Source organism: Bacillus rossius, chromosome 6 (genome assembly GCF_032445375.1).
Source record: "Bacillus rossius redtenbacheri isolate Brsri chromosome 6, Brsri_v3, whole genome shotgun sequence".
NCBI classification, from domain to species: domain Eukaryota; kingdom Metazoa; phylum Arthropoda; class Insecta; order Phasmatodea; family Bacillidae; genus Bacillus; species Bacillus rossius.
The window spans coordinates 23,880,715-23,893,154 of record NC_086334.1 but is presented as its reverse complement, the minus strand read 5'-3'; the positions used below and the strand labels follow the sequence as shown (position 1 = coordinate 23,893,154).

The 12,440-nt window shown below is 35.6% G+C and overlaps 1 protein-coding gene across 1 annotated transcript in view; it reads left to right on the top strand.

Moving 5' to 3' along the window:
• LOC134532876 (uncharacterized) overlaps positions 1-12,440 on the top strand; it is a 706,177-nt gene that overhangs the window by 297,239 nt on the left and 396,498 nt on the right. The gene's annotated exons all lie outside the window — the stretch shown is intronic.

Here is a 12,440-nt window from a genome sequence, read left to right as displayed (position 1 = left end):
CATTTGTATACAGTATTGACATTGTTTCATGTGGACGAATATAAAAAAAATATTTTGAACTAATTTTTATTATTGTAAGTTTAGAATCAATGTAGGTATGTTTATTGAGACTGAGACAAGTACAAACAAATTAAATGACACACATTGCATTTAGCTAGATAATTCAGGAACAAATATTGACTTACTTAGTATGATTCATCTTGCGATAAAGTTTGGTACAGCTCCATTCCTTGCACCTCCCCAGTCAACACTCTGCATCTTATGAATTTTTATCATCACTCACTGTTCTTATCTTTCTATTTATCATCAGAATAACCAATAACCATTAAATCTGTGCTTAGATGTGTGTGAACATTAAAATAAGCAATTTTTGAGCTAGTATTTAGAGATCAAATCATATCTTTCTTAAAATATGTGATGAAGCATTTAAACAGCTTATTTAACTATATTAAGTAAAATTTAACTTAAATAAAAGACTAATACAGTAAATTAATATGTAACTGATTATGACTGATGGCCATTATAACAAATATGCATAAAAAACTCTTAGGTTTCTTGCCTATCTTATGAAAACACAAGGATTGTAAGAGGTCTTGTTTTAATAATGAACCTACCAGGGGTATGTGCAGGGGCAAGAGGAATATATGCCTCCCCCAAAATTCTTAAAAGAAAAATCTATATCCCCCCCCCCACCTCCAAAAAAAATAAAGCCAACAGGCTAAGTGCTTCTATACAACTTTCCTCCTCCCCATCCCCCTTCCTCCCTCATAACAAAATTCTGCATACTCTTCTGAGTAGAACAACTTTAATTTTTTTTTTTAATATGAACTATTAACACTTCCATGTTTATGCAAGTCATTTTTTTGTGTTTCATTTTAAATGTAGCACACCTCCAATTTCTATCTGTCAACTTTCAGGTATCTTAACTACTTAATTTTCACCACTCTTATTTTAAACCCACTACACCAATCTCAAACAACAAAATTGGAAGCATACCAGTATTGAAAAAAATATATATTTAATTTTCAAATAAATATTTGGAAAAGTATAGGATAAACAAAATGCATGACTAACACAATATAATGTCTACCAGAGGTTGAGGGACAAAACCACCTTCTAGAATCTACATCATTCCCAATGATGCTGTACCGAATATTTGGATAATTCACTGGTCAAGGCTGCTCAGAAATATAACTTGGATAATATTGCCAGCTGTTATCTTAGCAGCTATTGCTTAAGCTGCTCTTTTTATTGCAGCATATATCATGTTGATCCATTACTGAATTTAAAAAAAATGGATTAAATAATTGGAATGCATGTACATGAGAAATTGTTCAAACTGAATATTATTTTACATATTAAACCATCAATTTCTAAACTTGCTGAGAAAAAGTAATCTATTAATTTATCTTAATGGAAAAAAAGGGGGGAGGGGAGAATTAAAATTATTGAATATTTCAAGACAGTTTTTAAAATAATTGCAGCATATTAATAATTTACATACATGTTGGATCATTAACCAACTTGAATGCCATCTTGAAAACAAAGTTGTTAACTCAGTACTTACTCTAATTACTCAGTACTTAGTTTCACTTGTTTAAGTCATTGGTGAGATTAAATTAAACAGCAATTAAAAAAAACATAGCAATGAACTTTCATATCCTCAGATTATAAAAAAAAAACTGTTCTTACACTGAAAATTTTCAAGAACTGTTCCATAATAACTGTTTAAAATGTCAATCTTTTTAAATTGAAACATTATGGGCCTAATTTTATCCTTAGAATATGCAACCCAATACACTGAAGAGTTTAAAACAGACTTCAAAAAATGAAAATACAAAAAGTAGCCCATATCTTCTCCATTGTAATTGAAGGCTGCTGCTTACATAAAAATTGTAATGCTATATTCACTAAAGAAAAAAAAATAAAACTAATATTTTGCCAATGGTCAATGGTTTTTAATGTCCCTAAACGTTTGTTAAGCCTCTTTGTCAGTTAAATCCACAGATACATGCAAGCTTCACATTCATTATTTGAAGAAAAATTGGCTGCAAACTCTCTGTGGCTCTTAATAAACCACACCATGATTTCTGTTGGGCAGCAGTAACTTTACCAGTGCCACTCTAAGGCTTATTTTAACTGAGAACACAAATATTCAACACAGTGCCCTCTTTAATAGCGGCATGTGCACTCTAATCAAGAAAACCACAAATTTAAATAATTTTCTGTAATTAAACTTTACCAAGTGTACGAAGGGAGTAAAAAATGTTTGAGTGACCTATAATATAAATATTAGCAAAATTATTTTTATTTACGAATGGTACTAATATCTTGGAAACATTGTTTCAAAACACTTGTATATAAAATATACGAAAGCACATGAGTATTAAAATATATTTATAAAATTTTAACTGATTAGATTACATAAACTAGAAAGCTCACCGCTGGAAATATGTTAAAAAGTGTAGTTTTTATTAGGTATGCTAATAACCACTTAAATATATCATTAACCACATATATGTATAACTTTGAAGTATAAGGTTATGTTTTTACACAAGCACACAAAACTTGACTAAATATTTTTTTTTAATTCCACTCTTCATATCATATCAATAATAGGTAAAATAAAAACAGACACGAGTTCGTGTTAATTAGTTGTTCCTTTAATTTTGTAACCTGTAGAGTGGCCTCATTTTCATTCTATTGAAGTTTAAACATGCTTCTCGTTCGATGTTTATGTTTACATGGCAAGACGCAGTTAGCCACAATGACGACGCGGAATCTTTAACTGCATTTTCAATTTAAACTTCTACGAAAAAGGCAGCAAAAAAGCTTTAAAGACTTTATTTAAGAAATTAGTGCATTAAAAAAGATTATTTTGTTCCAAGTAACACTAAGTATTCATGATTCACTTACAAAATAGTCTGTTCGACGAACATATTAATTGTTCAATTGTTGCTTGTCCTCTGACGTCATGGATTCGTATCGCAGGTCAGCGTTACCGTGAAAAATAACGAAACGCATATCGCAAGGTGGGTCGTAATCACCAAATGCGATACGTGTTTCGTTACCGCGTGAAGAATAACGCTAGTCGTCGATGGTGTTCGTAATCAGCCCGCTGGCGAGGCCGCGTGGGCGTACACCTGGCTCGCTGGTTTCCCGGCCGGTTTGGGTAGAGAAGGGGAGGGGGGCCTTGCTGACTAACTGCGCGTCGCCGGTGCGCGCGGGGGAAACCCTTCCCCCCCCCCCCCCCCATCCCACCAACCAGCGTCAAGCTCTGCTCCCGTGTCGCCGCGACAGACCGTCTGCCACCGCAACGCGCTCCCACGCCTGAAGGTGCGCGGCAGGTTTCCGGACACAAAGCGGTCGGGAGTAACGTCTCTGTACATCAACAAAAAATATAACTATAGAAACCCTGTTGCTAAAAAAAAAAATGTCTGTGATACACTACGAGAAAGATTTTTTCGCATACATGAAATACGTTTTTTTTTCCCCCTCGAGATAACACTGATCATTTCTTACTGAATATTTCCGCATAATTTAATATAATATTTTCACTGATGTTTTATTCGAGCATATATTTTTTAATAATGGAAAAGATGATCAAATTTTCAACAATTGAACATTATTTTTGTTTTATCATGCTTATTAATGTGCGTAGTTAGTATACTGGAAAGCTATACAAGAAACTGTGTGCAAATAACTTGAACTAATGTAGGTGCTGGGACAAGACAAGGCATACATGTCCGGGTAAGAATCCGAACCCATTATTACTGCGAACATTATTTCGAAGTGATATAGTTGTTTTCACGTAAATGTACAAATATATGAAATTTAACATAAATATTTCTGTTCCATTTACAAAAAAAAATTTGTGACGTGGTCTTCAACTTTTATGTGGATCAAGTGACACCTGTTTCCACAGATAAAGTGTGGCGGAAATCAGTGTATAATACACATATCACCATATCATCACGGTGTCGTTATTTTTCAAAATATTAAAAGTAACTGAAATCCAAATACATTTAAATAAAATATATTTTTTTAAATATACTTTAAGTTTGGCAAACTGTTTTTTCCAAGTTTATGACATACTTTCTGAAACCAAGACTTTGCTGTACAAATATTTATTAATACATTTAAAAAATGATTTTAATTGTAATTTTAACATCACAATTAATTTTTAGGAAACGAAAATTATTTTAAACAAAAATGCATTCAAAATTTTGTTTATTTATTTATTTATTTATTTTGTATTTGATATTTGGGTAAATGAAACATATTCATGTGAGATTTCGTGCATCAGTTAAAAAACAAATGAATCCAATAGTGAGCAGTTAATAAAATGCTACCAAATTTTTACTTAGATTTAGGCCACCTGGCACTTTCATGGTTGTAAGAAAAAAAAACGAATGCTGGAACATTGTCCGCGGACCGCAAAAAATAAACTGGTAGGCTGCACTTTGAAGACTAATTTAAGTTGTTAGAAACAGCATTCGCTGACTGGTTGCAATTAGTTTCTAATATTATTATTTTTAAAGTACTATAACTTTAAGGGCGCGTAACTTCTGTAATCAATTTATGGGGAAAATAGCAATAATATATTTTTATATTATTTTCTCGCTAGAATTCGCCTACTGGGCGTTGTCCAGTGACAGCCTCTATAAACCAATGATGCAACGCCATATTATTATTTCGTGAGCATGTTCCGCAACAATTCTTAAGACGTGATTTGACATACATGTCAACAAAACAAAAATGTACAGCTTTATTACAGGGAAATTGGTTTACAAAAAATTTTTTCGTCTAAAGTTTTTTTTTTTTTTTGTGTTTTAAGGATGTTTATATTTTAATTGCATATTAGCCATAATTCTTCAGTTAAAAACGCTTGTTTCATTAATTAACCAAAACACAGGTGTTTGTTTTTCCTATAAGGCTTTCAAACGATTCATCGATTATTTTATCTCTATTTATTTGTAGTTTATATGAATTGAAAATTACAAAAAAAAAAAAAAACTACGATAGTACATAATGGATTTTGACAGAATTATCGGACCACGAGACAATTTTTTATAGCTGCAAAATGTGTTGACTGGATCACGACGCGAGAAAAGAAACACATACGACAAGAGTGTCTCCAGAGAGACGCCTCGATATTTTCCTCTTGTAGACACTTTTTATCACAATAACAATATTCAACAAAAAATGATTCGTAAAAAGCTGGAGGAAGAAATATTTAATTATTTTTTTATGATTTTACGAACCTATTATATTGGAACTTTATTTTGCCGTCCACCTTTAAACGTGATTTTTTTAATGATAATTTTTTTAAACAGAATTTAAACTTTAGTATTCAATTTATAATTTATAAATATTTCGAATAATTTTATTCCAAATGCAAATAACGCGTTTTCCGCTCCGAGTTATGCTATTTGTTTGAAGTTCTCCAATTTTTCTTCATTTTTTAAAATAATTATTTCCTAGCTATGATCCAGCGAATTTTATACATCATGAAGTTACTGTATACTTCAAAAATAATAATATATATATGTTTAATTAGATAGAACGATTACGTTTACGTTAAAAATGCACTGCAAAATAACTTAAAGACACCGGCAAACACAATCAAGTTGACGAAGAATTTCCTGGAGTTTCGGTCCGTCACTTTTCCACAAGGCAGTGCCGTCAGATTTGGCTGCACTCCCTGAAATGTTCCTCTGAACCACAACTATGCTGAATTGCCCCTCCCCCTTTTCCTCCACGGGGCCCCAGATGTGGGATTTTACACTTCAATTGAGCCCTAATATGTCAAGAGTCAAATACACAGGATCTGCGATTTAGTTATTTAAAAAAGTGTATCCTATGTCCTCACCTAAATATAAGCCGGAGACCCCATAACTATTGTAATTTAATGTGCCAGCGTGTAGGCTTGTTGTAAAAAAAAAAAAGCACCCACACGCCTACCTTCGGAGACGTCCACACCGAATTACTGAGGCCGAGTTAAAAATGTTTTCTGACAAGTGGCGGCGTCTTCGACCAGGATGTCTCGCCAGTCGCGACCTACTTCCATTGCGTATTTATATATTCTGCGGGGTTTTATAGCTTTCTTTTTAACGCGGATCCACATCCTGTCCCCAAAGGCGGGACGCGGGCTTTTTTTTTTTTTACATTTCGGCCCGTCTGGTTTTTAGTGCGTCGCTCTGCTCCGTGGATTATTTACGCCCGGAGCCCCTACGACGACGACACACTGTGAATTTTTTTTTTTGTAAATGGAACAGTAGTATTCATGTTAAATTAAAGGTATTTGTAGTTTTTTTTTTTACATTTACGTGAAAACACCTGTATCACTGCAAAATGGTGTTCGCAGTACCTAATACTGGGTTCAAATTTTCACCCTGGGCATTTACGCTTTGTGTTGTCCCAGCACCTCCAATAGTAAATACGTTACTTGTAAACCGTTTCCTGAATAGCTTTCCAGTATTAACTGCGCACATAACTAGCATGGTACAACAAAATATAGTAAAATGGTTGAATACTTGGTTTTTTTTTCCTCCTGTGGTTTAGAAAAATTATGCTTGAATGAAACATCAATTAAAATATAATATATGCGCTGTTTTTCATTAGAAATATTAAATATTACTTCGAAAAACATATTTGAAATACGCATAAATAACCATAACAATGTGTTGCACAAATTATCAATATCTTTCTTGTCGTATTAAAAGCTATTTCTATGCAACTGGTTTCCGATCTTTTGTAAAAGTTTAGAACTAGTTTATTGTGTAAAGTGCAGTTCTGCTTCTCGTAGTCATAAGACTTTCTTTAAAAGTATAAATACAACGAAACCTATCTTGAATTTTTCCGTGCATGATCATAAAAGACCGCTGGATGATTTTAAAAAAAACTTAATTATACGTGTTTTCTTTAGTTTCTTGGGTTGTGGAATTTAGGCGTATCGATGATGTGAGGTTTAACCGACGTTTCGCCATCATCAGATCATCATCCTGATGGAGCCAACGTCCAAGATACTACCTTGAATATGGCTACTGCAAATTTCCGACCGAAACGTCTGTGAAACCTTTTCCCTCGACGCGGCTACATCCTACAAGTTAAGAATCATCAGACAACGTAACGGCCTCTTAAGCCTGCAATCCTTATTAGTGCTTACTTCAACTTGGGGAAAAAAAAAAAACAACATTACTGCAAGTGATTTTATCTTCCGCCGAACATTCTATGCGTGTTTCGCAATTGCTATCGAAGATGTTTGATTCAGTGAATTGGTGAGTAGCTGTGGGATGAACATCATGGGTTGGTGAGCCTCGTGGCAGCTGACTCAACTTCCACGGCTCCGCGTTCAAAACCAGTTCCAGCAAAGACACGTTACTCACTTTAAAAGGTTGCCACCATAAAAGGTGAACGCGGAAGCAACAAGGCACTTGATAAACTGAAATTGCAGCAGTTTTATAAATTTACAGAAGGTCAGTTTGCACTTTTTTTTTGCAGGCGACACGCATTTGGACTTAGCGCAGCAAGCAAAAAAAACCTTTGAGTGAGTTTTTTAGTACACGGTAGTGATGTGTAACGTCTGATCTAGGTAACGAGCAAATTCGTGTTTAGTTCATGTTACAAGTAGACATATAATACGAAACTCGGAACGCAAAATTCACATTAGAATTCTTTAAAATAATGCCAAACGTGATAAATATACCCAAATTGTGTTTTCAAATACAATTTCTGGACGCGAATCGCACGTTGTTTTCACACCCGTCACTATAATTCGTTGCCGGATCAGCTACGTCGACTATACAAACATTTGTTATGTGGACATAAATTTTAATGTATGTATATTATGTAACTGCTCCGATGAAAGCGAAAAAGATTTTAAAAAAATACTAAACCCCGACTTTAGACCTGATTTTCGACAAGGAATTTAATAAGAATACTCCCCAACTGTTAAATTTCATTAAACAGTTAACACTGTTGTCTTAGTGAATTTTGTTGAGCACCATCCGCCACAGATGGCAGCACCGTGGTTACACATGTCCATTCCTTGAGTTTTGTCGCATTCACGAAATTACTCGCACGAAGATGGTAAATAAAAGTTTTTTTTGGACTGTAGTCAGGCATAGAGGAATCGTATTCTTGGACGCGTGCTGAAATAGCAGCACTCAGAAAAACAAATTGTAGTTGTTTTTTTTTAGAGATAAATGCAGATGCAGGGTCTCGTACGGAGGAGATCTGTGATCGGTCCCGAAGGGTCCTTTCCTGGACCTTCACAGAGCTAGTACTTGTCTTATGGGATCTTCTTTATTTTCTCCGCCACTGCATCCGATTCCACTCCCGCACCCATGCTCGACTGTCGTCACTCGCTCAACGAACTGGCTCGGAGATGACACAGGGTCGCTAGTTTTCCCAGACGCACCTGAGGACGTACCTGAGGACGTTTACCATTATACGACCCTCGTTACCAGGTACCAGGATTGTTTCATCCCGGTACACCAAAATTCAAGAATTATAGTCAATTGTGTGTGGTTTTTCTTCTTGTAATTTTTTCTTACAAGTAAAAACTAGTTACTCATAAATCATCGTTTGCAAATTTTAATTTTAGTGATTCTAAAAATACTTTTTTTTTGAATTTTTAAAAGGTGAAAACATACAAAGACACATTACTCGAAAATATCTTATTGGAACTAAAGTCATGTCATATCAGGCCGTTGCCACAGTGTTCAATTCAGTTTAGTTTACGGATAAATATAGGTAAGTTTCGCGCGAGAACCCACCTACCTGAGGCGTTATTCGATAGTTTGGCGCACAGACCATCCCGCTTAGTCAAGGATGAGTTTGTGTTGCTGAGGCGGGATGATAAGTGCTAAACACTTGCTGGTGTTTCTAGCGCGGGGTCGCCTCAGAGCTGGCGCGATGTATTCTCGTCGTGCACACGACAAGTGTGAGAACTAAGCGTTAACCGTGAACATTATACGGCGGAGAAATTTGAAGCCAAAGGTTTAAATGCAAGTGCTTTGAGCGCTTTCAAGAATCTCTACTGGGAGTTTCATGCCTTAAAAAATTATCCACGTCAATTACCAAACTACGTTCTGCATTCCCCGTCGCTTCTCGCGAGGTGGGCGGCTGAGGCTAGCTCGAGCGCAAATTTCGCGCATCGTTCGGGGGTTCGTTTAGCCCCACTGGCTCATTTCTCTCGGCTACATTTTGCCTCGTTCGATACCTACCACACTTCTCTGCATTTTTAATTGCTTCTGCACGCGCTTTTTCGCTTGTTTTCTTTCTTTTCTCCGACATAACCTTTTTCGCTTAGGCATTTAGAGATTAATGGCTCCAAAACCAAAGTAAGTAACTTTATAATTATTCCATTCAACTAGCAACCACTCAGTGCCCGCACAAGAGAAAATTAAAGTTTAAATAATCACGCAAATCGGTGTGTTACATTCGGAGTTAACAGCTCTCACACACTTCAATTGACGCACTCTCATTACATCATCACTGCATGTTAACCGGGTGAGTCATACGTGAAGACCACGAACAAAGTCTGCTCTGCTAAGATATATTTACTTAACTTTGTTGCTTTTATAGGTTGCGAATTTTAAGTTATGTCGTATCCTCCGCCGAAGTGACACCCAACCCGAGATAAAAGACATTTTATATTCCTGTCGGAAATTCATTTCAAAAGGTATTTAATATAAGTCGTAATAATCTGATTTATAGAAAGAAAACAGGTCCCGATATAAAACAGGAAACACTGTACTGAAATGTAAACCGTCAGTTACGATCAACTACGAACGATCTAAAAGCGACGGCAGCGCTGTGATTCCAACTGACGGCCAAGGACTACATCCAACCGAGAGAAAAAAAAACTGAACGCGAGCGGCTCCATTGGTGCCGGATTACAAATGTGCCGAACCTTAGAATGCAAGATTAAAGTCCTTTCGCTGAACCTGTTTTTCAACTATAAACGTGTGCAAAGCAACGAACTGACAACGGCATGTTTACAAGCATTGTTCTGACGAAACAACAGCTGCACGAGGACACGTAGATACGAAGACCGTTGGTACTAATTTTGTGAACATTCGAATTTGAGGCAAGTTGCATGGCACAGACTGTACCTACCGCACCTCCTCGGTCCGAACTAAAAAAAAAAAAAAAGGAATTAGAACATCGATTAAATCCTCTTCCCTCGCGCCTCGGATACACGCCTCCGATACCCTCGCGTCTCATCGCTTCTGATTGTTATAGGCAATTAAGTGTTCATTAGCGTCGGGTGAATCCGCCGTGGATGCGGGCTGTGGACTAATTGACCAGGGTTACGAAACAACGTCGGGGCTCCGAACAAATGCCACTAGCTGTTGGTGTCGTTAACAAAACTCGTTAGTGCTCCAATTTATTTAATTTTTTTTTAACTACGAACCAATCTACGTTACACGCCGGTGTAAGGAGTCAAGGAATAAGCACGTAACTAAAACAGGCCACGTCTGAATTTAATTACACAGCTATGTACTTACGACCCCATATACTTTACTTCGCTCATGGAGAACTGGATTAATTCGAGTAATTCGAACGTGTACAATTTTATGGCCTATTACGACAGCTTTAAGCAGACAAACAGGGTTTTAGCATCAATTTTTTTTTTCAAATTACATGTAGCAATTTTACGCTGATCGTAATTTTAAGAGGATAGGAAAGGTCGCAATATGTATGAATGAATGATGAGAATAGATAAAACAATAATATAATCTGAACGACTTGACAAAATTCAATAGTGTTGGTTTTGTCGGCTAGTATTTTAATTGCGGAGACCTGATTTTACAGACAACGTGAATATAGTGTACAGTAAAAAAAATAACTAGGTTTTCATAAAAATGGGACTGGAAACCAAAAAATATACTGTCATGAAAAATTAGGGTATAAAATTAATGAAGTCACATTAGAAAAACCCCTATGATAACGAATTTTGAAACGAATTATAATTTGGATAATTGAAAGTTTAATTGAGTTAAAATTAGCAAATTGTAATATATTGTTGAGTTACACAAACAGATTGAAATGGTCCTACTTGTGATGCCACTCACTGTATGTTTACTATTACTCAGCATGGCTATAACAAATTTCTCCCTTTATAATCTGTGATAATAAAATCAAGAAAAATCTCACTTTCATATATAAATAATATTGTAGAACATATTTAGGATTATTAATAACTGGATTGCTCTTGTGAGAGCAGTGCTGGGTCAACTCAAAAAATCCTTCAAAAAAATATTGCATCACATTGATTAAAGATACGTAAACTAGATACTAATTACTCCAGTATCACAAAGAAAAACAAAATGACATAATGTACTATCTAGCGTGGCCAGTTCGATGGACACGCTACACAAAAGTTTTGTCACACGAAAATTAGGTGAGATTAGAATACAAATTTCAATAAAATGTGAATATTTTCAAAATTTCTCAGGTTTTCCAAATAAATAATTTGCCGGACTAGTTCAAATTCGAGGCAGCAGAACAAAATAACTCAGGACTTCTAGCCCTTGTTTTTGTATTTCGTTAATTAAGTTAAATAAGTTTGTAAATTTATATTAATTTGGTGCTTAGCCAGTTCACCAGCAATTATCAGTGTGTGTCAGTTAGTAAAAATAGCAAGGCATCCTTTGTATGTTCAATATTATTGGCCTAACTGAACTGCAATCGGGCCTATCTTAGCTGCTGCAGAATATGGACCATATATAATATTATACATATTTATATATAACTTATATAATATTATATATATTTACGTTGCCGACTTATGGAATTTCCTGCATTCAATTGCACAGCTTAATTTCACTTATTACACACTTTTTAACTGCATTTCGGCATTACAAAACACTTTTCACGTGTTATTTGGTCAAAATGAAGCCTCCCCTGGTACGGGAGATGCTGATTGCGTCAAAGGACAGAAAGGAAACTCTTTATGACGTTCCAAAATCCAACACATCTCGAGCAGTTTTCGAATCACGTGGTTTCTCCTGAAGCCCTGCATACCGCATGTGTGTACCCGACCCAGGCGGGCCTCCTTACCAGATTTTCGAATGCTGTGATATAGTCCAAGGGTCGGTAGACCATTGCTCTTTTCACAGGATTTCACGTCTCTACAACACGCTGCGCTGCCACAGCACAAAAAAAAAAGACGAACAAAATCAAACGGCCCAATGACAACGCATGTTCTCAACCCCTGCCCCTCGCACCCTGCCACCGCACTTGCCCAAGTTCTTTTTTTTATGTTAATAATTAATAAATATAGAGTACGTTTTCTTGTTCTATTAGTTTATTTCTATTGATGACTACCATTATTTTACATTTACTTTTTTTTCTGAGTAGCCTTTATTTAAGACTTTATGTTGAATTTGTGAATAAAATATTTTGATTTTATCTCTTTTTTTATATTC